Source organism: Pyrgilauda ruficollis, unplaced genomic scaffold (genome assembly GCF_017590135.1).
Source record: "Pyrgilauda ruficollis isolate IOZ18807 unplaced genomic scaffold, ASM1759013v1 scaffold55, whole genome shotgun sequence".
NCBI lineage: Eukaryota > Metazoa > Chordata > Aves > Passeriformes > Passeridae > Pyrgilauda > Pyrgilauda ruficollis.
Genome location: NW_024527155.1, coordinates 5148152 through 5174202, shown reverse-complemented (window position 1 = coordinate 5174202; position 26051 = coordinate 5148152). Strand labels below are relative to the sequence as shown.

Sequence of the window (26051 nt, the reverse complement as noted above, 5' to 3'; positions counted from 1 at the left end):
AGTTCTCTTGTATTGACTGACTGATTGTCAAATTCAGCTTTTCACGGGTTCAAAAAAAAACCCCACAATCCCAAAGCTTCAAAAGAGAGTCAGGTTTTGTTTAATCCCTATAAATACGTAACATTTAGACTTTTCCATCATGACTGGACATTAACTTTCAGAGCCCACTGTTAATATTGTATTTCTTCATGTATTTCAGACCACTGGAGGGTTTTTTTTCCTCTTCCCCTCTCCCACTCCTAGTCTCTCTCACAGTCTAACATTCAAAGTGTCTACAATACCAAAAGTAAATATACTGTTGTTTTGTGCATGTCATAGCTCTTACTCTGAGGGCCCTGAACTCAGAAATGTTTCTCTTCTAACATAAAAGGATGGGAAAGGTAAGAACTTGGATCATCTCTGAGGTGTGCTTTGTGGAGCCATGCCAGTGCTCTGCTAAACAGAGGCCTGTAATGCAAAAATGTATTCCTGCAGGTAATTTTGTGTTTAGGGGGAAGACCAGAGATTGATGGATTATAGGTCTGACTCAAAATCCATTGAAGTCAAAGAAGAGATATTCAGTGATTTTAATAAATGCTCTTTCTTTAAGCATGAATTGGTGACAAGCCAGATTTGGGCTTGAACTCTCTCAGAATTTGGGAATCAGTTGAAAGATGGTGTAGTTAAGAGCCATGAGTAACATATGACTCTAGAGCCCTAAATCCAAGAAATCTCTGTATTGTTCAACTCTAAAGTTTGCTTTGAGTCTCTGGTGTAAAGAGCTTTGATATTTTGCAGTGGTAAGTCCTAATTTTACAGTAGCAATTTGAAGGATGCATCACAATCAATTTCTTTCAGATGATAAGGGATAGAAACTCACACTGTCAGCAGGTTGGATTTCTTGGGTAGATAATTACATGACTTGTCTGTGTGAATGGCCAAGTATTGTAAATAAGGCACGTAAAATAGCTTGTTCAAACTGTGATGCTTTACCCTGTAAGTAGACAGACAGATTTTCAATTCTTCCCTTACTGTTCCAGTGCTGATTTTCCATGTGAACTCTAGTAGCCAATGTGGATGGAAACACAGTCTTGTAAACAGAACAGAGGTTACTTCAAGCTAATCTCAATTTTAAAACAAGTTCCACCACGCAAGAAGTTGCATAGCTTGTGATATAAGTCATAATATCAACCTATTTTTAGTTAAACTTGGGGTTACTGAGGGCACAGCTTTACACTCTTGAATGCTGGGTCATTCAGTAGTAGGTTATTCTCAAATTTGATCTTGGCAAATCATTCACTCTTGTTCATACAACTTTGCCAGTAACCTACACAATTCATATAGCACTGCCCCTAATCTGTCAGATTCAGAACAAATTCATAGTGTACCGAGTAGAACCCACCACATTTTTATCTGATGGATGAATCTTTCAGTGTCCTCAAAAGTGTGGAAACAAAAAAGCATGCACTGTGCAACATTCAGAACTGTAGATTTGTTAATATATGGTTGACATATGTAATACTTACTAATGTACATAAAATTAAGACATGCAACATACATGGATACATTTTGTAATTTTTTTAAGTAAAATAGATATTTCTTAAAACATTAACTACTTGCATATGGACACAAGTATTTTTTATAATGTGCCTTTAATGGCCAACACACTGTAATTTACATTAAATCCAGTCTTATGGAATATGTTGTCCTGAGACACAAGTATAGATGATTTTAAAGACTGTCCTTAACCTGTCACAAAGCACAAGTCATGAGGAAGATGGAAAAATCTTCTTCAGAGCTTCAGATCTTTAACAACTGAATTTTCAGGTTACCAGAGAGTACCTGTGCCATTTCCTATTAAAATCCAATTTATTATGAAGAATAAATGATTCTTTCATGCTTTCATCTCCCTTACTAATAGCCATCACGAACTGCATAAACTAATTATGAAAATTTTATTCTTCTTTCTCCATCTTATTGTCAGTAGTAACATAAATCAGTTTCACTGTAAGGAGAAAAATTGAAGAGGAAAAGTAAATACAGCTGTAATTGTAAACATTTGTAACATGAGTTATAGACTTGGGATGCCAGAATTTGTAGTCTTTAAAGAGTATGCTTTTATTGTACAGAACTTAATACTGCAGAAATGAGTAACAGCATAGAAACTCATATGACCTCTCTTCCACAATGTTAAAACCATACTCAGCCTATCCACTTCCAAGCAAGACAGAGTAACTTCTTCAAAATCTTGATACCTTTTCTGAAATGTTGTTATTTTGTTGAATTGTGAGGACACAGATTATTTCTGTTACACCATTTACTCAGGGGAAATAATGGTTTGAAAATAGATTTTTGTTTTCACTTGGTAAAATCATATTAATTATTGTTCTTAATTAATATTAAGACTTGTTTAGGCTGTTGCCATCAAAATTTCTATTATTGCAACGTTATTTTATCTGTTGATAAATGCATAATTTCACCCTGTCTTAACTCACTGAGGTATCTACAACTGTTTCCAAGTTTCCAAGCCCTCAGCTTTGAGGTTTCATCATTCTCTTTGCATCCTTCTAACACTTTTGCCATCATACTGAGTGTATGGTCCTTAGATTAAAGATCTTTCATGATCCTTCCTGTTTGTCACCTTGTTGGCTCGTGGCTTACAGCAGCTTGTATAACCTAGAGAAGCCCATGTGTACTTCATCTCATGATTTTATATATATATATATATATATATATATATATACATAAACATATTAATGTGTATCTGCTCAGAGTGGGTCTCCATAAATATCTTAAAGGTTTTTTTTCAGATCCTTCTGTAAAACTCATGCCAGGATAAAGTTCACATCATGCTCATCATGCTGCCTATTGTTTCCTTCTTGTCCCCCATTTGTTGTCACTCTGTACTACTTGGACTAGAAGACACCTGAAGCAGGGTCTCTCTTTTCCCTTGTTCTTTTTACTTTTTTAGTATGGAGTGTAGCATGCATTAAATCCTGATCAGATTAGTCTTTCCTGAAATGGTGATAATGAATACATAATCCAAGTGGTTATAATGGTTGTTGTTGCCCATGCACATGGTGTAAGTGTGTAAAGGACCCCTCCAGTGTGCATTCACACGGTGTTTCCTTTTTCTGTGGCTTCTCCAGCTTCTCCTGTTGGGAACAGGCCTGCCAAAATAAGAGGTCACTGTAGTCATAAGAAACTAAGTTCAAAGGAGAGCTAGGTCAGGCACTGACACATAGTCATACTTGTGAAATTAACTTCTAAGAAAGCATTTGGAATCTAAAATATTTGTCACTGACAGCATCTTGTAGTTATTCACTTATGATTAAGAAGGGGTTTTCCTCTGTGTCTTTTAACTAAGATGAAAGTAAATGTACCTTTGGTTTGAGCTATCATGTGGAACCAGAACAATTTCTGAACCTGTCTCTCTGTCCTTTGGAAATTATATACCCTGTTGCATGTGCCTGTTATGTTGCTTAATGTATGTACTCACTGCAAAGTTTTCTTCCTATATGGGGTTTTTAATTATTAATTTTAATTTCCTATTCTAAGTGCAGGGCTATAATTTAATTTCCATTTACTTCACTGGTAGACCCTATGAAATGGCCAGTCAGCGTGGTTTGATTAAAGGAAAAATAAATGTACTGTCAGGCAAGTTGAAGATTTAAGTGGAAGGGACAGCATGCCCGGGCTTGTACGAGGTTATTGCCTTCTGTATGGTTTAAGGAAAAGATTGGCTGGAGGCTATTACTTATCTGAATAAGTCCCTTCATAATGTCTAGCCATTAGCTGTGTGAGCAGGGAATTTACAGTGTTATTTCCCATTCTTGTATTTAGTTAATGCAAAAATTCACAAAGTGGCTCGTTCACGACATGTAAGTTAGTCGAAGGCAGTATTCGGTGTGAAATACATGAGCATTGTTTGGGGGGGTATACACTCCATAAGCCTCAGGACTCAGCCCCTGTATCTGTCACTTCTCTGCTCCTGGAGTATTTTCTGACTCTTGTCCTGTGCTATGATTAAACAGGGATCTGTTTGCTCATGGATTTCTATCACTGTAAAACGAAGCAGGACGCATCTCCAGAGAAGTGAACAGCCCATCATAAATAAAGAAGTTTATTCACAATCTCTCCAGCAGCTGATGAACCTATCAGGCACAGGAGGGCTTTGAGAACAGGAAAGTTCCGTGAAGAACAGAAGCTAGTTTGGGATCAGTGATTTATCATTGCATGTTGTGTAAAAACAGCAGCATGCTGACACATCTGCAGAGCCCAATATACAAAGCTGTTGAACAATTTTTCCCAGAAAACCTAGGAATAAGAAAATATTGATCTCTAGTTGAGTTCTGCTTGCCTCTGACTCATGTAGGTAAGCAAGGGATCTGCTGGCCCAAGAGATGTCGCAGGAGGGAGGTCTGGTCAGAAGCCAGGACCCTGGGCTGCATGTGGAAACAATGGCAATTTTCCCCGCCCTCAAGAAATGTTTGTCAGCTGCCTAGTGTCTGATCTGCTTGTTGGATCAGCATAAAGGGATAGAGACATTGATCCTCTCCCATATTCTTTACAGAAGTTGTGAACAGGAAGCTGCTATCAGCAGCAGTACAAACTGATGCATTCCTTTGGCTCCAGCTGAACATGAGCCAGCCATGTGCACTCGCAGCCCAAAAAGCCAACTGTATCCTGGGCTGCATCCAGAGCAGCATGGGCAGCAGGGCAAGGGAAGGGATTCTGCCTCTCTGCTCCTCTGCCCCTCTACTGTTTTCTGCTGAGACCCCTCCTGGAGCACTGCACCCAGTTCTGGGGTCCCCAGCCCAAACAGGACATCAACCTCCTGCAGCAGCTGCAGAGGAGGCCACCAAGATGATTAAAGGGATGGAGCACCTCTCCTGTGAGGAAAGGCTGAGAGGGTTGGGATTTCTTTGAGAAATCCCAAATGGAATCCCAGTCTGGAAAAGAGAAGGCTCCAGGGAGACCTAATTATGGCTTTCCAGTACCTGAAGGGAGCCTACAGGAGAGGGACTATTTATAAGGACATGTATTGACAAGACAAGGGGGAATGGCTTCAAACTGAAAGAGAGGAGGCTTAGATCAGATATTAGGGAGAAATTGTTTACTGTGAGACATTGGCACAGGTCACCCAGAGAAACTGTGGATGCCCATCCCTGGCAGTGTTCAAGGCCAGGCTGGATGGGGCTCTGACCAACTTGGTCCCGTGGAAGGTTCCCTGCCCAAGGCAAGGGGTTGGAACTGGATGGCCTTTAATGTGCCTTCCAACCCAAACCATTCTGTGGTCAGTGCCAAAGATCCTTGTTACTTTCACTGTGTCCATTTGTGGAGAAAGGTCTCTGTGTGTCAGATGTCCGAAAAAAGCCCCTGAAGTTGTATGTGGCTGTACTTTAAAGCCATGAGATTTTTTTTTCTGGGTTTTGGATGGGTTTTTTAATGAGTTGGGAAAGTGGGGGAAAAAAGGCACGTAAGAATTGTTATTAATTTTGAAGACAGTGAAAGTAAAAGCTTTTCAAAAGGGATGTATGAATTTCCAGATGGCCCCAGACTATTGGAACATATTTGGTAAAGGAAGAATGTGTGAATTGTCTTCATTATGTAATAGATAATTTTGTCTATGAGGCCCTATCTCATAGCCTGCCTTTTTTTCCTTAAATCACTAATTCACAGAAGTAACTGATTAATTTGATTAGGATTGGTGAGAGACATATTTTCTAGGTATATTTTCCTCTCTACCACATGAGGAATGCTGAAGATTACCTCATACTTGGTTTTAACCATGTAGAAGTGCAAACCTCTGTCCTTGATATAAAGAGCTGAGAGGATCTGAACATATTCTTCTTTCACATCACCAGAGAGACTGAGTAACACACAGACACAGAGTAAATTTCAGTTTTAGACAGTGAGACAGTGTAAACTGGCAGAGGCACAGTAAAATGATGAAGTTCATTGCATAAACAGCTTATGCTTATTATTGGTTGCACATCCATTTAAACTGGAAAATTCCCCTTTTCCCTGAGCTAACTGTAGTTTTCCTCTGATTGTTTAGACTTTTTTTTCTTTTTTTTTTTTTTTTTTCTCTCTTCTGGTATGTCTTAAAGAGAAAAGAAACCTGATGTAGCAGAGTAGCCTAGCACAGCAGGATCCAGATTAGCAGCATGGGTACCTTGGAGATTAGGTACGTATCTTTTTTCCTTGGAAAAATGTCTAAAGTACTGTAGGAACAGATTCAGGGATTGTTATTGAAAGGATTAAGTCCAGCTTGTTTCTAGAACAAACTTGAACAAAGACCAATCTATTTTGTTCATCTTTCATAAAAAGATTAAGCTGGCTGCTTTATTCTGCATTACAGTAGTCACACATTAAAAAATTCTTTCCAAAGCAAAGGCACCTTTTTTATTCTATTAAAAAAATAATCAAAAAAAATTGTAAGCAGGAACGGACAGGAACTACGTTCCTGGGCTAATCCAGTGTGAACACGTTGCTCTGCAGTTTGAAGGCGGTTGGCAACTTTTTGGCAGGAATATTATTTATTTAATTAATTAGTGTGAAAAAACAGTTTGGCTTGTTTTCCCGCTCTCCTTGCAATCAAGAGCTTTTCCCTGGTGGATGCTACATCGCTTCTTACATACCACTTTTGCAACCCACTTTAAGCTAATGCATGATGTCTTCCCTTCAATTTTGTCAACCAAGTTATATCATGGGTAAACTAACTCTCTCTGACTGTCAGATGCTCTAGCAGATCCCATGGTTTTATTGCTAACCCATTAAGAGACTTTTTTATTTTTCACTTAAACCTTCCCTGGACGGGGTTCTGGCCAGAGGCAGTTTCCCCAGCTCATAAGTTTAATACTTTGCATGGAAGAGAGCCTCCAAATAAGCACTGGCCCTCCTCTCTGGGAGCCCCACAGTCCATCAGTTTTGAACACAACAGCCTGATCAGCAGAGATTGTCAGCTACACTGGGACACTCCATCAATTTAATGTGGAGACAGAAGCCCCTTTGGGAGTACCTGGTGGTGGTGAGGGGGAGAATTACAGAGACCAGATTCCTGTTGGACTCACTGATCTTAGAGGTTGTCTTCCAACCCAAATGGTTCTATGATTCTGTGAAACCTAGGGGAAGAAAAAAAAAAAAAAAGAAGTGTAGAGAATGTATTCCTTCAGGGAGGGTCTTCTATTCAAGAGTTGTCTCATTCCTAATGGGCACCAGAAGCAGAGGGGAGTGCTCCAAGGGTAGGCACAGCAAGCAGAGGGAAATCATTACGTTGGATTTTTTTTTCTTATCAGTTCTGTAACTTAAAACTACCCTGAAGAGACGTGTTTCGACAGAGCTCTTCACACTTCCAAACAAAAGAGCTTTTCTCTCTTCCTCCCCCCCCTCCCTCCCTCCCCCTCTAGTTTGGATGTACGGCTGGAGAAAAATGATTGCAGGCATTGTCTGGCAACAACAACCGCAGAGTCTCTTCTGGAAACGTGTTGGGTCAGGTTCATGAGCACGCACAGAAAGAGAGGGGGGGGGGGGGGGGGGGGGGGGGGGAAATCTCCCTGGCCAGATAAATAACTCAGTTTTGGAAGATGCTTCACCAGTGTTCCTGCTGTTCTGTAGCAGCCTCAGCCAAGATCCAGCTATGTCGGTTGTTTAGTCATTGGTGGTGGGAGAGGTGATATGCTAACAAAAGTATGCAGTAACAAGCATGTAAAATGTGATGTTTTATTAGTTTTTCAGTAAATACAGGGAGATGCTAATGACTAATTTCTGCTCTTAATGTAATTCATGTTGTGAACATGAAAATGAGCAGAGGAATAATTTCTCAGAGTCTGGATCCTTTCACTGACCCTGTGCATGTTTGCACTTAAACAAAAGAAACTAAATTTCTGCCTATGCATGGCTGAAAAAAATATATCTGTAGTCTTGTCTGGGTAATGTGACAAAAGGGTTTAATGTAACCTAAGGAAATAATTTGAGTATAAAATGGGGAGCTGATTAGGGCAGTAAAATAATCAGATGTTAAAAGGAGCAAATACAGGAGAGTGTAACAGCTAAAAGCCCGGGAGTGGGAATCAGGCCAGCTGGGGTTCTGCTTCCATTCAAGCATGCTGTGCAACTCTGAGTAAGTCAATAAACCTTGCAGTGCTTCAGCTCGACCATCTGTAGAATGGAAATAATAAAAATATTATTCCCTGTCTCCCCAAACTGCAGTGAGGCATTGAGATGAGTATTGAGTCAGAGTGCTGTGAGTTGAGAAAAGACAGATTTAAACTTTCCCAAAGTTCAGAAGTTTGCATCCCCTTCATTTCTATTTGGGAGGCTCAACTCCACTTCTGCAATTGTAAATCTGTTCTCCTCCCAGCTCTGTAGCTGCTTGGAATCTGTTTGCCTTGTGTGAAGATGTATTTGTGTCCACGACAGTGTCACTGTGTGTCAGAGAGGTGTGTTACACTTCGGGAGCTGTGGCAACAGGAAAAACGTGCACAGCTAGGGATGAAAAATGGAACAGAAACCATGGGACTAGTAGTTAAATTCTTTACATACTTCAGAGCTCTCTCTCTCAAACAATCCACTCAAGACCCAAATCTCATGAGGCCATGCTGTATACTTTTAATTATGACAGCATCTTTCTTCTTTGGGTTGTTTTGCAGCTGTGAGATGGAGTGTGCTCTGGAGCCCAGGCATCACCAAGACATTTCTTTGTGCTTGTCCCCCTGCTTCCTGAGAAATGGGATGAGGAATGATCTCAGTGCACGTATGTGCTCGCAGCCATAAGTCTTGGTTGGGGCTTAAGCGTGTGCAGCAAAGGGACAGTTGGGACACGTGAAATGCTTCACAAGTGAGCCTTGCTAAATTAGTTTTGAGTTGTTTCTAGCTATAAATTGTTCTTCCTCTTAAATTTCATCTCTGATTCTGAGTTGTAGCTGGAAACAGAAGTGCTGAAATACAAATCCAGCCTTCCTGGTGTGTTTAGCTCAACGTTGGAGTCTCCAGAGGTTGAGATAAGTTCCAGAGATTATTCCAATGGTTTGTTTGCTCGTTGAAAGTAATTTCCAGATTTCTGAGTAGTTCAGAAGGTGAAACAATCAATTAAATACACTCGTGTGCATACTCACTTGCACAGAATATCCCCAAGGTGGTTAATGGGGCAAAATATTTAAAAGGCACCAGGAGCCCAGTTCAGGAAAGCTGCAAAAACCTCAGCAGTCTGGACATCCAGTCTCTTCAGAGGCTGCCACTGGAATGTCCCACGTCTTTTGTGTGTTAGATGCAAGCCAAATAACAAGCGAAAGAGCAGCACAGTTATTTCGTCAGAGTAAAATGTACATTTTCTGTAATATAAATTCAGTCATTTTGCACTCCAAAGTAATTGTAAAAATAAATACACACATGCAAAATATTTTCCTTTTTCCTGTGTTCGGTTGGCAGTGGTTTTTTTTTTTCACATAAACCTCACTAAAAGTCAGCCATATGGGAAGGGCTTACAGCGTGTTGTAAACAGCAGGTTCAAATCAAGGCTAAACCAGTGCTCTTGCTCCAGCCAAAGCCACAGGGTGCTTCAAACTCCCATCTATTGCAATACTGGAAACAAACTACTGTGCAGTAAATTGTGAAGTCTATTTTTTCATGTTGCTACTCTTACATGAATTCATTTTCTTTCAGCTATGAACTCTGATGAAAAATATGAGACAAAACAAAAGGAGGAAGGAAAAACTTTTTCAGTTACAGAATAAACTTTCTCATGTTCTTAAGTTCATGTTGCAAACTAATAACTTGAGAAGATTGTTTATATACATGCCCTAAAATTCTTTACTTATTGATATATATTTTATTTTACATGTGGCAAGATGGCAGCTGAGTCCTGAAAATCAGCTTAGCTTAGGTTTTCAAATTTCAAAGCAATTTTATAGTTCTGAAGTGACTTTGAAAAAAATTCTTCCTTTTTTTTCTAATTCTATGAGTTTTAATCCTGGTCTGAACATGCAGATTCTGTAATAGTCAGTAGACTCTTTGGGAATTCTCCATGTATTAAGTTTCTTATGAAGTTCTGAAAGCAGACTTTTGCCATTCTTATCTTATTGTAAAATGATTAAATATATATATATATATGTATTTAAGTTTTTAAGGCAGTAGGCATTTATCACCTAATCATCTATGTGCTACTGAAGTTGGGAAATATTAAAGCTCATGGTTTACTCTAAGACATTATCTTTTCTGCTTTAGATTGACAAGACTTAACTATCCTCTCATTGACTGCTTTTAAGTGTATGTCTCTGTCACTGACAGAGACATAAAGATTTCTTTTCTCTGTGCATCCTATGTATTACAGTGGCAGGACTCCAAGGCAGTATTTGGCTATCAGTTTATTCACTAGATTTTTCATTCAAAATCCCCCTTGAGCTTTTCAGTATGGCTCAAATAAATTATTAGTTGGCTTAGAGTGCTGGCTGTAAATGTTTGGGCCTTTATTTGAGCATTAAAAAAGGCCTGGGAAATATTTCAGGGAAAGTATTATTAACAAATTCTGCATGATAAAAATCTACTATTTGTTTTGGTTTCCAACCAGGATTTTTTATTCTGGGGGAAAGGCAGGGAGGAGGTTGGTGGCAAGGAGAGCCATTCATATCAGAAGCAGTGTCATAATTCCACAGAGTTAGATGGCCTGTCTAGAAAAGAGGATTTTAAACATTATACAGAAATCTTCATAGCCAAAGAGGGAGATTCCTGTGGATGCTTGAGGAGGGTGTCCTGCTGCTGGGTCATTGGCCTGGTACAAGAGTCCTCCTGGAAGCAGAGGTTAAGGTTTCATTAAGAAAGCATTTCAGACAGTCAGCAGGCACATCCTGATTGCCAGGAAACAGGTATTATCCATATTAACTCTTTGAATGCAATTTGAGGTACAAGTATTTGTGGGAAGCACCCAAAATGTGCTGGAAGACAGGCATGGTTCCTTCAAAGGGCAATGCCCCTCTGTGTTTCCCAGAATTACCCCATGCAAGTGGGTTTTCCATGCGCTGATCCTCAACATCTTCCTTGCCTTTGTTAAATTCCTTTCACATGGTGCTTCTGGTGGTGCACTGGTCCTGTCAGGAGGGGTTGAGATTCTCCATTGGTATTTCCAGGTGTGTCATGGAGCGTGGAGTTTCCCTGTGCAGCCTGCAGATCTCTCTGCATTCCTTCTTTAGCAGGGATATCCTTCATAAACCCGAGTTTCTTACCATCCTCAAGAGGCAACCAGGGCTAAGATTTCTGATCCATGTCTCATAAAACCACATGACCAGCTCTTACTGTTTTCTTTTCCCTCTGTATTTTCCCCGGTAATCAGATCAATGTGTACAAGAACTGGCTTAACAAATTGGGCTATAGGATCAAGATGGTTTCTACTATCACTGAAACTGAGTAAAACCAGAGATTAATGGAAAATTTTCACCTCTAATCACTGGATAGATTTATATTTTCCATCCATTTCTACAACTAAAAGTCTTGGTTAGACTTTTTTTAGTAAAAATTTGAAAAAGTAGACTAACACTGACACAAATTGACTGTGCAGATTGAATCACCTCCAGGGCCAGCCCTGGCCTGAATGCTCTTGGGAGTAATCCTAAAGTGTGTTGTTGATAAAAATTAGTTATTCTTGACTGAGCTGCTGCTTTTAAAGTCGATGGCAAATGTCTAGCTAGCTTTAGAGGACCTCCATCCTCCTGTATTTTCACAGTGATCCCAAAATTCAGTCTGCATGTCAGACTCCCAGGTAAAACATGCTGCCTGTTCACCCTGAGCAAAGCTGGAGATCATAAGGTGCACTTCAACCATCCAAAAACCACTCAAAGGTTTTTTGGCAATCTTATTACTCTGCAGCATTAGCAGTTGCAGTTCTGTACAGGGAAAACCAGTTTGTCTCCCCAGGGATTTCTGCTGAAAAAAACTAGTTGGAGCTACTTAGAGAAACAGGAAATTCTGCAATTTTGTAAATTATTTCCAAACTGATAGGCCTCCTGGTAGGTGGTTCTTCAGAAGCCTCTCCAAAGTGCTTCCCCAGTGTGCAGGTACTTGGGGCAACATTTTAGGAGGGCAAGCTGGTGGCTAGTAAAGACTGAGAAATTGATAGGCTTTGTCATGGAGAGGAGATGTTATTCAAATAGTAAGAAGTCCTAAACACCTTATTTTAGTTTGAGGTGGCAAAAATCAGCCTTTTTGGGAAAAGAAGTTCCATTAGAAACCTCTGTGTTGTCTTATGTGAAGAGGACTACTTGCATAACATTTTCCATTAAACCTTCTTGGAATCATTGATTTAGACTTTTTCATTGTGGTCAGCATTTTAATCCAAGGACATTGAAAGGCTGTACTTAGTCGGCTTTTGTTGTCTTTTTATTCCTTTCAGGCCCTTTGGAATAGTGATAGAGTTTTTACTCTTTTAATGAAACATTTCAGTACTATCAACATTCATTATTAAGCTCAAGTCATTTATGTGTTTCTAAATTAAAATAGTTTGCCAGCTCCACTCCTTGAAATATCTCAATAGTTTTAGAGGTTAAAAAAATTGTGATATGCCATAATTTCCCATACAACAGAAATTCTATTTTCTGATCAAGGCATGTAATGGCAGCCCTTTTTTCTGTAAAAGTAACTGAAACTGGAATACTGAATCCAAGTGTGAAGCAGTTTGTCTTCCACTAACTGTATTTTAGGGTTTATTATGCATACACACCTCTTGGTTTTGGCCATCAGGAGTGCTTCAGATCCTTACCAAAACTTTGTAAGACATTACCTACTATAAGACTGTGTTTTAATTGTGTGCATATTTAGTCACCTGACCTGAAGTTTTCCATTTTGGGCATCTCAGACTTAAACTTATAGGAATGTTTTGGCTGAAAAGCTTCAGCTATTCCAAGCAAAAAGATAGGAAGAGACACATCATTTTCTGCATATTACTGTAGTTATTTTTAAGCCTAGTAAGTGTTTTTTGATGTTCTCCTATACCCATATTTTGGAGTGAAGACTTGAAATTTATCTGGAAGTTGAATCCCAGGTGCATTTATTGTTTCTATTAAAAAAAAAAGGGACCAACCAGCAACAAAACCAAACCTTGACTTTTTATTTGACCAAAAGTAAGAGCATCTAAAATCACACATTCTTAGGGCAAGGGGTCAGCAGATGAGGAGGCGCTGATCACCTCTCTCTGGCCACCAGTGTGAGAACACAAGGAAATGGAATGAAGCTGCATCGGGGGAAGTTCAAGTGGGACATCAGGAAAAAGTTCTTCACCCAGGGGGTGGCTGGACACTGGAACAGGCTCCCCAGCTAAATGGTCACATCACTAAGCCTGACAAACTCTTCTGAAGACCAAGTAATAAAATTCTTTACTGAAACATGCATAACTACTCTTTCTTTCCCTTCTTTTTTTTTGGTAAGAATGTGTGAGCTGCAGGTCAGATGTTTAGAGAAATCCCTTAAGTGATTATTTACTTTTTCCCTGAAGCATGGCACAGTTTGTTGTTTCTGTGGCTGCTTGCATAGAGGACTCTGCAGAGAAATGGCAAAATCCAGACTTCCTTCACTAAATAAGAAATCAGAATATGGGACTTTATTTCCTGAGCTGTACTTTTCTAAAGCTTCAAGTGATAAGTTTCTGAGTAACCACTGCTATATGAGCATATATATTCTTGCAAGAGGTTAGAGGGGTGCTGTTCCCCTTCTCTGCTTGGAGCCTCTTTGCCCGAAGGTTGAACACAGCTCTAAGATCTCAGCTTAAAAACACGGGTTGGAGCAGACTTGTAGTTAGTAAGTAAAGGGTTAATGAAGGAAGATGAAGTTGATTTGAACTGAAAAACATTGGTTCAGTTCCTAGGTTTAGCCCCAGATATTTTATGTGTGAGCACAGTAAAGACATTTAATCCCTCCATATCTCAGTTGCGTATGTTTAAAACAGGAATGAAAATCTGATCTTTGTCCCACCCCTTGTTTTTATCTCATCTCTTTAGATCATGCATTTTTCAAGGCAAGGGCTGATTCTCTCTGTGTGTGGACCTAAAGTGTTAGTGTGTAGTAGGAATAGTAATAATAATAACAACAACAACATTTGGAGTTCAAATTCTGACAGACTGCTCAGAGCCATTACACATTCAGGAGAATGAAACACAGTCAAGCCCAAGACAGCAATTTTCATCTGAGACCAAATTTAACAGTTTGGCAGGGCAACCAAATTTGGTGTTATGTAAGCTGGGCTTTGCAACTTCAAACCCTGGGTTTATTTATGTTTTGGGGGATTTTCCTTCCATTTCCATACGGTTCAGTCTGTAACTGGCACTGTTTTAGGGCTGGCTCGCTGTGGGTTCTACCCTGCTGCAAACGACATTTGGAAATCTGAAAAGAAGGTTTCTTTAATTAACTGTAAACCAGAGCCCATAGTCTACTTGATATGAAAAATAGACCAAATTATAGTGGTATTCATAGCCTGCTGGAATGGTTGGTTGTTTTGGAAAAAAATTGTTTTTAAAGGAGGCTTGCCAAGAAACTGTTCTGTCAGGAAATGATAAATGGCAGTTCGGAGACTTGAGTGGCCTGTGCTGTATGTATGTGCCTTGGTAACTGCTGACTCAATCCTGTGTGCTCCTGATGGCTCCCACATTCACAGCAAGGGAATTTACAGTCCTGATTCACAAACTCATTACTGTCCTGCAGTTCAGGACTTTTACACATGGCCTCAGGATTGTTTTATCTGAAAACAATGCAAACACATTTCTTTAAATTACACTTCAGATATACTTTTGGTTTTCATTACTTTTACAGTGTATGCTAGAAACCTTGCCATTTCTTTTCCAAGACTATAGTTTGTCTGAATATTCCCTGCCAAGTTTGGTGTTTTCTGTTTAAATTGGATTTTTTTTTTAATAGTATCTTTTCTATGAAGCTGTGAAGTTTTAAGGAATTTAAATCACGGAACAGTGAAAGCTTGGCTAGAATTTGCATGACAGGGTTGGGTTTTAAAAAGTAAAAGAAAAGACTGTCTCTGGGCACTGAAGAAAGGTTTGCTTTACACAATGCACCATTTAGTCGCAGGAGTTCTTTGCAGTGACATGTGTCATTTACTAGATTCTATTACTGTAGGGGATATGTTGCGTGCAAGTGGACAAACCTTTGGAGTGTGCTCTTCTGAGTGCTAACTGTGATCCATCTTTTCAGGGCATTTATATTACCTTAATCCCATTGACATCAATAAGTTTACTCCTCATTTACTCTGGAATGAAAGAGGAGTGAACTGGGACTATTGTACATTTAGGCGACATTGTTGCAAAACATGTCCCGTTCCTGAGTCAGCCGAGGGAGAGAGAGGGGCTCCTGCAGTACACAGAGCTCAAGGCATTATTGTTTTTCTAACGTTGCCTAATGAATCTGGCTGAAAAGGGTCACACAAATGGTAGGAAAAATTTGCATCTACATGTCCATGAAAATTTATGCTGTGCGCTTGTAAAGATGAAGTACAGATTAAAGAGTTTGGAGATAATTTGATAGAAAATATATTGATTCGTTGCCTTTAGCTTCAGTGTTAGAGTTCCTAGGAACCTTAGGAAGAATTTGTGTATTTGGTCATTTGCATCCTTTTTAGCATTCACATAGGAGGCAGTTGTGAAGATGCCAAATCCTTCAAGGATCCCTTCTTTGCCCTGGCTCCATTATTTTTCTGCCCTGGCTCCTGTTCTTTGCTATTTCTAAACAAATCCTGCCTCTGCTTCCCTTTTATTTACCCCGTATATGGCACTGGGGCACAGAGCAGCTGCAAAAAGCTGGATGGAGGGCTCTGCCCACGCCCTCAGTGCTCCTTGCCTTTGGAAAATGCTGTTACTTGGGGCAGCATGACACCTTGGCATGTGTTTAATTGAAGGCAGCACCTACCTAAAGAAACCTTCTGCTCTGTGATTTCCCAGTGGCAAACCTGCTGACAGCTTTTACATGCAGTGATTAGGAGAAGAGTAATGTGAAGTGCAGATATCTCTGCCCCCTACAGCCCCTTAGATGCTGGTTTTCACATAATGTGCCATTGACTCTGCACGTTTTGCATATTGAGCTAAGGGAAGTACCAGTGCTGATTAGCATCAGTGTGAACAGGGACTCTCTGGGAAGGACTGAACGTGACTTCATGGGGAACTACATCAGTGAAAGAAATGAATGCGGACCTTGGCATTTGAGTTCCAGCATAACTATAGGTGCACAAATAGCACATGTGAATCAGAAAGCAAGTAAAATTAAATTATTTGACATTTCTCCCATGCTTACAAGCTTTGCTGCATCAGGTATTGGTATATAATGAGAGATGGGAAAAAATGTTATTAACATGAAAGTCAGAAGAATCACAGAATCACTAAAAATAGTGCTAAACTTAAGATTTCAACAGCAGTTTCTGATTACTCTCTTCATTTTCTCTATTCATTCCAATATTTTGAGTCCAGCAATGGGGTATCCCGGTCTTTCACCTTCAGAGGCTTCAGAGTGTAAGTCTGTTTCCAGGGATGCCTAGTTTTGCAGCACTGGAATGACTGCTCCAGAAATATAATGATGTCTGTCTCCTGGGGTGGCTGATTTAAAACCTTTGCCATGAGCAGTGACCCCCGAGTGAGTGAAGTGCGTAATTAGTACAGGTGTTCACTGTACTAACAAAAGCATTTGTAGGCTCAGGGACAGTCTGCAAAGATTGAGTTAATGTCATTTTCCACACAGGGCAAGCTGCTTTGTCCAGCGGGGACATACAAGCCCTAAATTAACTGTAGAATTATAAACAGACCATAATTACAATACATAAGGAGAGAAACCTCATTTTGACCTCTTGTATTGTGCTTTCACTTGTATTGTGCAAAGTTACAGGCTATGTGCTTCACTTCTATCCAAATACATGGATCTTCCTCAGTGAAAAGCTCACCAGGAATCGAGGGCACTCAGAGAGTAAGGGAAGTGTGGAGCATTTTGCAGCAATGCATTGCAAACAAGCTTGACAGCGTTTCCTCTGTGTGAAATATTCCTGTAGAAAGGGTTCCCTGGAAAATGGCACTTATTTCTATTGCGTTGGAGAGAGGCTGTGATTTAGACAAGCTTACGCGTTAGCCAGAGGCTTATTTTGCTATTGTACTAGATGCTCTGTCGTGCAGCAACAAGGGGGAAAAACACAAAGAATCAAGATAAAGTTGTATTTGTGATGATGTGTCTGTGTGTCTGCACATCATCTGCAGGCTGTGGATTTATTAGTTTTTAAGTCAGTAGAGCTGTTGTATAAATAATGCATATCAGAGCTGGTCCCACATGGTGTACTCACTTGCACATGTACACTGTGGGTACTCCCTGAGCCAGAGAAGAGTTAGTGCAACCAGACCTCCTGTGTCCCCTCTGAAAATCAGCTCTTAAAAGGCAGTGTCAGACACTTGTGTCATCATGACAGTCCATGTCCCTTCTAGAAACTTGCACTGGTGTGGTTGTTGTGGGGGTCTCAGGCAGTGTGGGCACCGTTCCTGCCCCAGACATTGTTTTTTGCAGAACCTCAGGCAAGCCATTTCACTTTCTGTTGTTTCCATTTCCTCAGCTATGAGTACTGGGTATGATAAACATTTTGAGACTTGGAGGTCAAAAGTGAAAACAGAAGCACTTGGTCATGTTTGGAATTTTTGTTATTCCCACTGTTGGTCTGGACTTATCTTAAAACTTAGATATAACTTGAAACGTTCGTTTCTTGATGGCCCTGGTATTTTTCAAGTCCAGGTTGGATGGGGCTCTGAGCAACCTGGTCTAGTGGAAGGTGTCCCTGCCCATGGCAGCGATGTTGGAACTATAAGATGATATTTGGGATCCCTTCCAGGACATTCTATTACTCCATGAAAATATAAATCAACAGTTAAGGTACTATGAGCAGAAGCATCTTTCACCCTAAAGGAGCTGTGATATTTGAGACTGAAGTAAATCCCTTTCACATTTCAGAGCAGATGTGTCAGAGCTAAAGCTGTTAGTCAAATCACATAAAGACATCCATGAAAATGGATGAGAAAAATCTTTATTAATTCTGAATTATGGTAGCATTTTAATCTGTAAAGTCCTTAGTAGGTACTGTGTGACAACTTTTTTTCAAAGGTTGCATGATTAGGGGTGAGTGAATTTCTCCTGAGTACCTGATCATTCTCTCTATTGGACTGGCGCAAAAATTCTACTTAACAAAAGAAATTAGGAGAAGAAATAGAACAAATTACTCCAGAGTAATCTCTTTCACTCATTCAAGGAAAATATGCAAAGAGAAAATAGGACATGCCTGCAGCTATACCAGTTTGTGTGGTGATACCCAGATCTTCCAAGTAAAGCATGGTCTGGCCCCTGTGAGCACCAGTGATCAGTCTCCAGGAGGAGCAGGCTGCAGCTTGCTTCAGGCACAGGGTGCTGATTCCCTGCTGTTCCCTTCCTCGAGTGTCACTGAAGTCTCCCTGGCAAATGCCCAAGACAACTTGGTCCCTCTGTGGAGGGCCACCCTTTATGTGACAACTAAAGTGGCGTCTCTCATGACTTGCAGCTACTGGAGATCCTGTAGAGCTCTTTGGCTGTCTCAGGCAGGATTCAGTACCTTCTTTCTGCAACCGTGATGCTTTTCCCTGCTTTCATTGTATCACTGCTTTTTGTTCCTCTCTGTGAAGGCTGAGGAGTGTTACCCTGTGCTGTGAAACAGATGCTGCCTCCCATCACTGAGGAGCTACATTTTGTTATTGATTTAACAGGGGTTGGTGCAGCCCTGGATGGCAGGGGCTGGATGGGAGAGAGCCAGCCGCATGTTCATGCTCTGCCTTTGTGCAATTGGTAACAGTCCTGGTTGGAGGTGGAAATGGAGAAGGGGAACATCACAAAGCTTTATGGTCAAGACTGTCACCACCTCTGCCTGAAGAGTCTTCCAGCATTTCATCATGTCTAGACTATATGTGCTGTGTGATCTTGCGTAGTAGCCTCCTCTATCATAATATAATATTACACGGCCCAAAGCCCTTTTTAGTTTTGAGCAGTAAATGGTCATCATTATCTTCAGAATTAACAATTCAGGCTACTGCCTAAGGACCAGAAGAATAAGAGATGGATGCACATCTAACATCTGGAGCTGGGCAGATCATTTAGTCTTCAAGCCTGTCATAATGATTAATCAGCTAGGAAAGACTGTGAGCCTTTTGCTTCCACCACGGAGCAGTTGCTTGTGCTGCCAAGAGATCCACTTTTGAGTCCTGGTTTACCAGTCCAAACAAATGCCCAGCCTGGCTGTATTCCTAGAAGTTACTGACAAAGAAATGCACTAAGGATTTTTTGTTATCTTTGTCATCCATTACATTTTTCAAGCATGTTATTTTGTCAGGAACATTTGCTTACTTTTGAAGGCATTATAGCTTAAAATGTTATGGAAAAGAGCCTTGATATTTTAACTGACTCAAAAACAGAGGGAAACTTGCAATGGGAGTAATTGGGAGAGTTAACCCATGCAGAACTTGCCACCAGTAGCAGTCAAATTATCTGTTCTTCGTTTTAAAATGTATGAAGCCTCCAATTGGGAAATTGTCTTAATGCCATAAGGTTTTATTTAAGCAGTAGGGAAAAAAGGGAACAGATATGAGTCTTTAAAATCTAGTTTTTGGGACCTTGGTGTATACAGAAGATCTGTTTTCGGGGTTTCCTCTGCAAGAAAGTTAGTCAGAAGCTAACTCTGGAAATTGGAGCTGATATTCTTGCATAGCTGGTTGGCTTCAGGATTTGAAATTTTAAGCAAAAGTTCTAAAACTACAAAATGCATAACAAAATAATCACTTCATTCCCCCCGAATTCAACTGGCAGAGCTGTTGAACTCCTGCAGGCATGGTAATGACTTTGTATGACCCATGAAATTTGACTGAAAACCCTTCTTCATTAGCAGTTGGTTGCCTTTGTTGTAGTTTTGCTCGTGGTATCCCTAAGATCTCCTAGTTTGCCTTTATGAATAACACCATGACAGCCAACAAGCAGTTTCTTTTCCTTGTAAACATGGGTTTCCACTGGTAAATATATTACATTCTAGTTCACTCGTTGGTTATTTGCTGGCTTGTGATTGATTGTATCTGCCTCCACTTTTTGAAGTGCTCAGTAAACAAATGAAATGTGCTTTTGGGATGTCCAGTGATTTTAGAGGGTGCAGAGCACCTGCATCTTCTCTGGATTTCTCTGGGGTTTTGCTGGATGCTTAAATTTCTACAAAATGCAAGTGGTTTTATATTTAGAAGATTCTGAAGGAGATATTTCCAGGGATATGATTTCAGCAGAATTGCATGATGTTTCGAAACTCTGGGGGAGTAGAGTGGGCTCACAGACTTTTTATCACCACTGAATTTCACCTCTGATCTTTGTGCAGCCCCTGGGAATGAAAAGTGCCTTTGGAATTGTGTGTGGTTTTCTTTCGTTCCACTGAGCTTTCCCACTGAAATTTTCTGTCTTGCATCTGTGTCTTTGTAAAGCTTAATGCAATGGCAAAACAAGAGGCCGCCTCCTCTCTGAGGAACAGGCTCAAGCAAACAGGAACGCAGCCCTGGTTTTGTGTGTTCAAAATGGGTGCAAACTTGCCACCTTATTTATCACCAGGAATTCTAACCTTCAGATGCCATGGCCCATAAATGACTTCCCCATAATAATATTTATCAAAGTATTTCTGGTCTAATTATTCATGCTGAGCTTGTTCTCTAAAAATTTCTCTTGAAAGAATCTTTTTAAAGATTTTTCTTTTGAAAACAAATTCATGACCACATCAAACAGAGATTCATGTTGCCGTTAGTTTAATTACCAGCAGCCCTCAGGGAAAACTCACTCAAAACTCACTGTTGTTGTAATTACTTCTCTCTCTTTCTCTCCCCCACTCTTTTTACCTTTCCAGTTTTGATTGCTGCAGAAGTCATCATATGGTTATTCATTTTTTAAGCTCATTTTAGGTACAAAGGGGTTTATGCCCTTTTTTTTGCCCATATAGCAACTATCAAATTATAAATAATTAGGAGATTATGGATGCTGAAAAAGGAGCTGGCCAAAAAAACCACCACTTTTTTGAGATAACGGTTGAAGTTATCTTTGTTTTTAACTTTTTGAGCAAAAAGGCAGATAGTGATGTCCTCCCCAGTGCCATGCCATAAGATCAGATCCATAACCTGTGGATCTATTCCAGCCATGAAAGCCACTGCACCTAGTCTGGCTTTATTCCCTTTGAAAAGCAGCATGGATGCCTCACTTGGGTGAAGTGCAAAACATAACATAAGCAGTGCTGACCTAACACGACATGATACATGGCAGATTTGCTTTAAAAAGAGCAGCAGTCTCAAATCTGTTTTGAATTAGAAAAAGTGTTTGAGGGAAAGGAAGGAAAAAGGGAACCATTTCGTAGCAGGCATCTGAAAAATAACAGTTTGGAGGAAGGAGGGAAAATTGTCAGGCAAAACCTTACAGTTAAAGCTGAAAAATGTATTTCTAACACAGGGGATTATGAGTGTATATCTTATTCTTTGTTTTTTTAAAAATAAAATCTTGGCAACTTAAGTGCATACTATGATGGTCCAGAATGAGAACAGCTACTCAAAGGTGAAATTATCAGCAGTACTCTGGCAAGAGGTTATTAGTCATAGTCCCAGTATCATACAAGAGCCAGAGCCAAGGATTCAAGAAGCAAAACATTCCCCTTTGGAGAGAGGTCAAGATTAGTCACTTTTGTTTTCTTTATTGGGGGGAGGGGGACAGTGGGGGTTGGGTTGATTTGGGGTTTATTTTGTTGGGGAGAAGAGTTTTGGACATATTTTTATGCCAGGTGGGTCTTGTACTCTACACTTTTTAACCCTAAAGTGCTGTAAATATGCCACTGTTCCACACGGGGAACGGGAATCTACAGCCAGGGGAAAGCTGTTGTCTGACAGCCAAACTCCTGACAAGGAAAATATGGAGTGATATTCAGAGGCTGCACTGCCGCGGTTAAGCCAGCAGAAAGGGTCCTCCAGAGGCAAGAGCCACGGGGAGTTTTCTTCACATCTGTGGAGCTGAAGCATCTGAAATGCAAGTGCCTGTTAGCCAAACAGAGAGCCTTTCTTTCCTCTGCAGATAGGTACCGGGGTGCTCAACCAGAGGGACCCCACAGAGAAACGTTCTGCTGAACAAGAATGTGATTGAGAATGAGAAAGCAACCTGTTTCCCAACCTCCTGTCTCGATAATAGAAACCAGAAAGGTGCTCTGAGGTTTTCCTTGAGACTGGAAGATGTGCCCAGGACAGAGAGAGTATTTTTAAGGTTTTGTCAGACACTCATCCAAGCTGATGATAAGAATGTTTATTGTATCTGAAGGTGGGCTGCTGGCTGTGCTGCCTCAGTTTCCCCCACGTTGTGCTGGCAATAACAGGACTTATCTGCTGTTGTTAGGTGCACCCAGGTTTGCACAGTGCTGTAGATGCACTAAATATGCAATCATAGAATATCCTGAGTGGGAGGGGACCCACAAGGATCATCGAAGTCCAACTCCTGGCCCTCCAGATGACCATCACTTATTCTGGAACTTTATTCAAACTATTACACAGAGATAAGGGGCTTTTTTTCCTGGTTTCTTTTATCAATATTTCCACTATATTTCTTGTTATCTCAAGCCTGTTTCCCGTCCTCCATAAGGCTGCATTTCAATTTAAGCATAATTTGGGAAGCTGTTTATGATTATGGTGCTGGATGGATATCCAGCGATTTTTGCAGATACATTAACTTCTAATACTTCTGGTATCATTGATTCACTTGTAAAGAAAGAATCCCTCCCTTCTTGCCAACTCATGTCTTATCTTTAAACAGAGAGGGAGGAAAGTTGTGTCTGGTCAAAGAGATACTGTTTCCTGAAGGTGGGGCTATAGTTAATGAAGATAAGCTAATTCTTGAAAATATCAGAGAATTCAGTTAATAGGATAAGGGGATTTGATCATCTTCAGTAGTTTTTGATGAAAGTTATATTTAGAGACAAGACCCTCACCTTCACTTTCCTGGCTTCATGCAAGGAGGGAGAAATACTCCAAACTCCCTTGTTTATCTACTGATACACTGTTAATTTAGAGGAAAGGGTTAAAAAAAAAATCTGACCTTCGTAATATTTTTGAGAAAAAAAATGCTGTATCCTGAGGCAGCACTGGGCCAAAGACTGTAGATTTTGGATGCTGTTCTAACTTGAAAATTTCCATGTGTTTTAAGTCTCATCTGATTTATCTAAAACAAGAGTCAACCACAAATTTTAATTGCTTGGCTATAGCTTTCTGGATGCCAGATAGATCTGTGGGCATTGCACACATCTGGGCATGGACTGAGAGCTGGGAGGCCAGCAGGACTGGCCCGGGGAGTGGTGAGCCAGCAGATGGGCCTCGTGGCCCAAGACTATACCTAGAACTAAAGAAAGGCTCTCAGGAAAAGCTGATTTCCAACACTTTGGGGTGCTTTAAATAAGCCAAATATTTTTGCAAGTTGTTAATAACGGCAACAAAAGCGCTGAACTGAGACCACAGTTCTCTGCTCTCTCTTCTTCAGTGGCAGCTGTTTCCAGTCCTGCTTCTGACCATCTCCTCCAGCCACATCCATCATGGTCCTCATTCCTGTCTTACTAGCATTTTAGGTCATCCCTTCCCAATATTTTTACCCTCAAGCCTTTCTGAATCCTCTCCACTTCTAAAAGAATCATGGAATCATCACAAAATGGCCTGGGTTGGAAGGGACCTTAAGATCATCCAGTTCCAACCCCCTGCCATGGGGACAACCTTCCACTAGGCCAGGCTGCTCAGAGCTCCATCCAGCCTGGCCTCAAACACTTCCAGGGATGGGACATCCATAAGTTCTCTGTGCAGCTTGTTCCAGTGCCTCACCAGCCTCACAGCAAAGAATTTCTTCCTTACACCTAACCTGAATTTCCCTTCTTCCAGTATGAACCTAGAAAACAAAAAAAAAATTCTTAAAAGAAGTGCTGTTCCAAAATCTTTCCACCTTTTGAGGTTTTATACTCCCTAACAGTCCATGACCAAATGCATTTCACTCTCCTGTAATTTAATTCTCCAAATTGCCAGCATCCTGACAACCTCTTTGTTAAAAGGAGTGGTTTGTATTCATCTTACCTTGCTTCTGTCAGTCAAGCAGCAAGTTATAGACAAATAATCTTATGAAGGTGACCTGTAAAAAAACCAAACCAACTTGTCTGTAACCTTTGATTTCTACTTATTCCTCAAAATTTTTAAGATCTTAAAGGAATTGCTCTCTTACATAAGCACATCTGTTGTTGCTGCTTGTTTCTTCATAGGGATAAGTGGCAGTATCATAGAAGAGAGTTTTCATAACCTGCTGCTAATATTCTGCATTTGGTCTGCTGTATTTCATATTATATTATTTATTCCATCACATATTACTGAACTGGCTTTTTCATAACAGTTTTTTCACTTTTTGACCCATCAGAGCATGTCTCTTACTGCCACTGGTTTCAAATATAATTCAGGGGAGACACCTAATCTGAAAAATGACATTATAGTTGTAATCTACCCTCTCCTAAGAATCATTAAAGAAATTGAGCTGAGTGAATAGTTAACCAGAGGCATCATATTTCCTGAAACTTTGAGGAAGGTTTTAGAAAAACTTTTGCTTTTCTTTGAGAAAAAGAACATTTGGAAAAGAAAAATAATTCTCTGCAGTTTAGTTACTTGCTAATCAAAATTGCCTTCCCAATCCTGATGGAAAGAACAGATGCATAAATCAACCGTGTAATTTCTCCCATTTCCTATAGCTTGAGCACTTGCTACCCTAGATCTAGTGCTGCACAACCAGAACAAAATTCTTCAAACAAACAAAAATTGCTTTAAAGGGCCACAAGTATTGCAGTCAGTAGCCAAATGGCTACATGCTGGTGTTGCTAGTTTAATTCCCCAAGCAATTTTTCAAAACCGTGGTACCAAACTGAGTTTCTTTACTGTGCATTAGGAATTTACTGTAGAAGTCAAGCCCTTTGTAACAGTTCACTGATATCAAGATAACTTTTGGGGAATCAGAGCCAGCAACTAGTTTATAAATCCTGGTTGTTGCTGAGCTCTAATCCTGGCTCAGTTGCTCAGAACTTTCTCCCCAGGGTCATCCCCCTCTGTTGAATGCACAGGTGGCACGCCCTGATCAATGGTGAATTCTCAGCAGCTGTTCAAGGGCTCTTCCTACAAAAAATAAGTGGTTTTTTACACTTTTGAAACGTGTAAGATAAATATTTTCCTATAAAAATACACAGCAAGACAAGAGCAGCAACAGTCTCAGTTTATTGAAAAAACAGAACAATTTTTAGTATCTCAAAGCAGAGATTGTCACTGATAGCTTTAGGCAAAAGAGCTGATTTTAGAACTCAGGGTGTAGCAAGTGCCTTTCTTTCCAAAGATACTTTTTGTCTGAAAAATACCATTTTATTTGTCAGTTAAGACAGTGGTTACAGTGTTCAGAAAATGTTTTCATTGACTAGAAAAAGTTTTGTTCATGTAACCCTCAAAACCTGTCAATTTTGTTCCTCAGAAGCTCAGCCCTCTTGTTTTCCAAGCAATGATTAATCTTACAGTAGAGTGTTTTTTCACTGGCTCCACTTCTTCTGTCCTTCCCCTGGACACCACACACATATTTTCTTCTTTGGCCAACTCTCAAGAGAAAGTACAGACAGTCTGGAGAGCAAATCTTCCTTCAAGCACATTACGTTCTCCTTCAAACACCTCAGTGGCAGGAATATAACCTCCAGCAAAACTGCTGCCTCATCTCAGGCAACAAAATAAACACATCAAAGACAGAAGTTCTGACAGGGGTTTTTGCAAGAATCTGGGATGTTGGGCATTGCAAATGGAAGGAAGTCACATTCCATGATTTTTGAATAATCATGCACCTGAAGAAAGAAACGTTCCTTAATAATATTGAAACCATTGGTCTCTCCTGCCATTATTGGAGAGAAATCTTTAAGATAAATTCTCGGGGAAGGTTCCCATACATAGGTCCCTGAGCTCCTCCAGAAAGCCACTTCTAACATCATTCCTGTTCCT

The 26051-nt window shown here is 40.2% G+C and overlaps 1 protein-coding gene across 5 annotated transcripts in view; it reads left to right on the top strand.

Moving 5' to 3' along the window:
* KCNQ1 (potassium voltage-gated channel subfamily Q member 1) overlaps positions 1-26051 on the top strand; it is a 335815-nt gene that overhangs the window by 302216 nt on the left and 7548 nt on the right. The window contains exons 18-19 of one of the 5 annotated variants that reach the window (XR_005956268.1): positions 6093-6169; positions 8634-8815. The exons of 3 other annotated variants lie outside the window; for them this stretch is intronic. The gene's annotated coding sequence lies outside the window, so the exon portion shown is untranslated. Of the gene's footprint in view, positions 1-6092; positions 6170-8633; positions 8816-26051 lie in introns of those variants that run through there. One more of the 5 variants, XR_005956269.1, reaches the window with a different exon arrangement.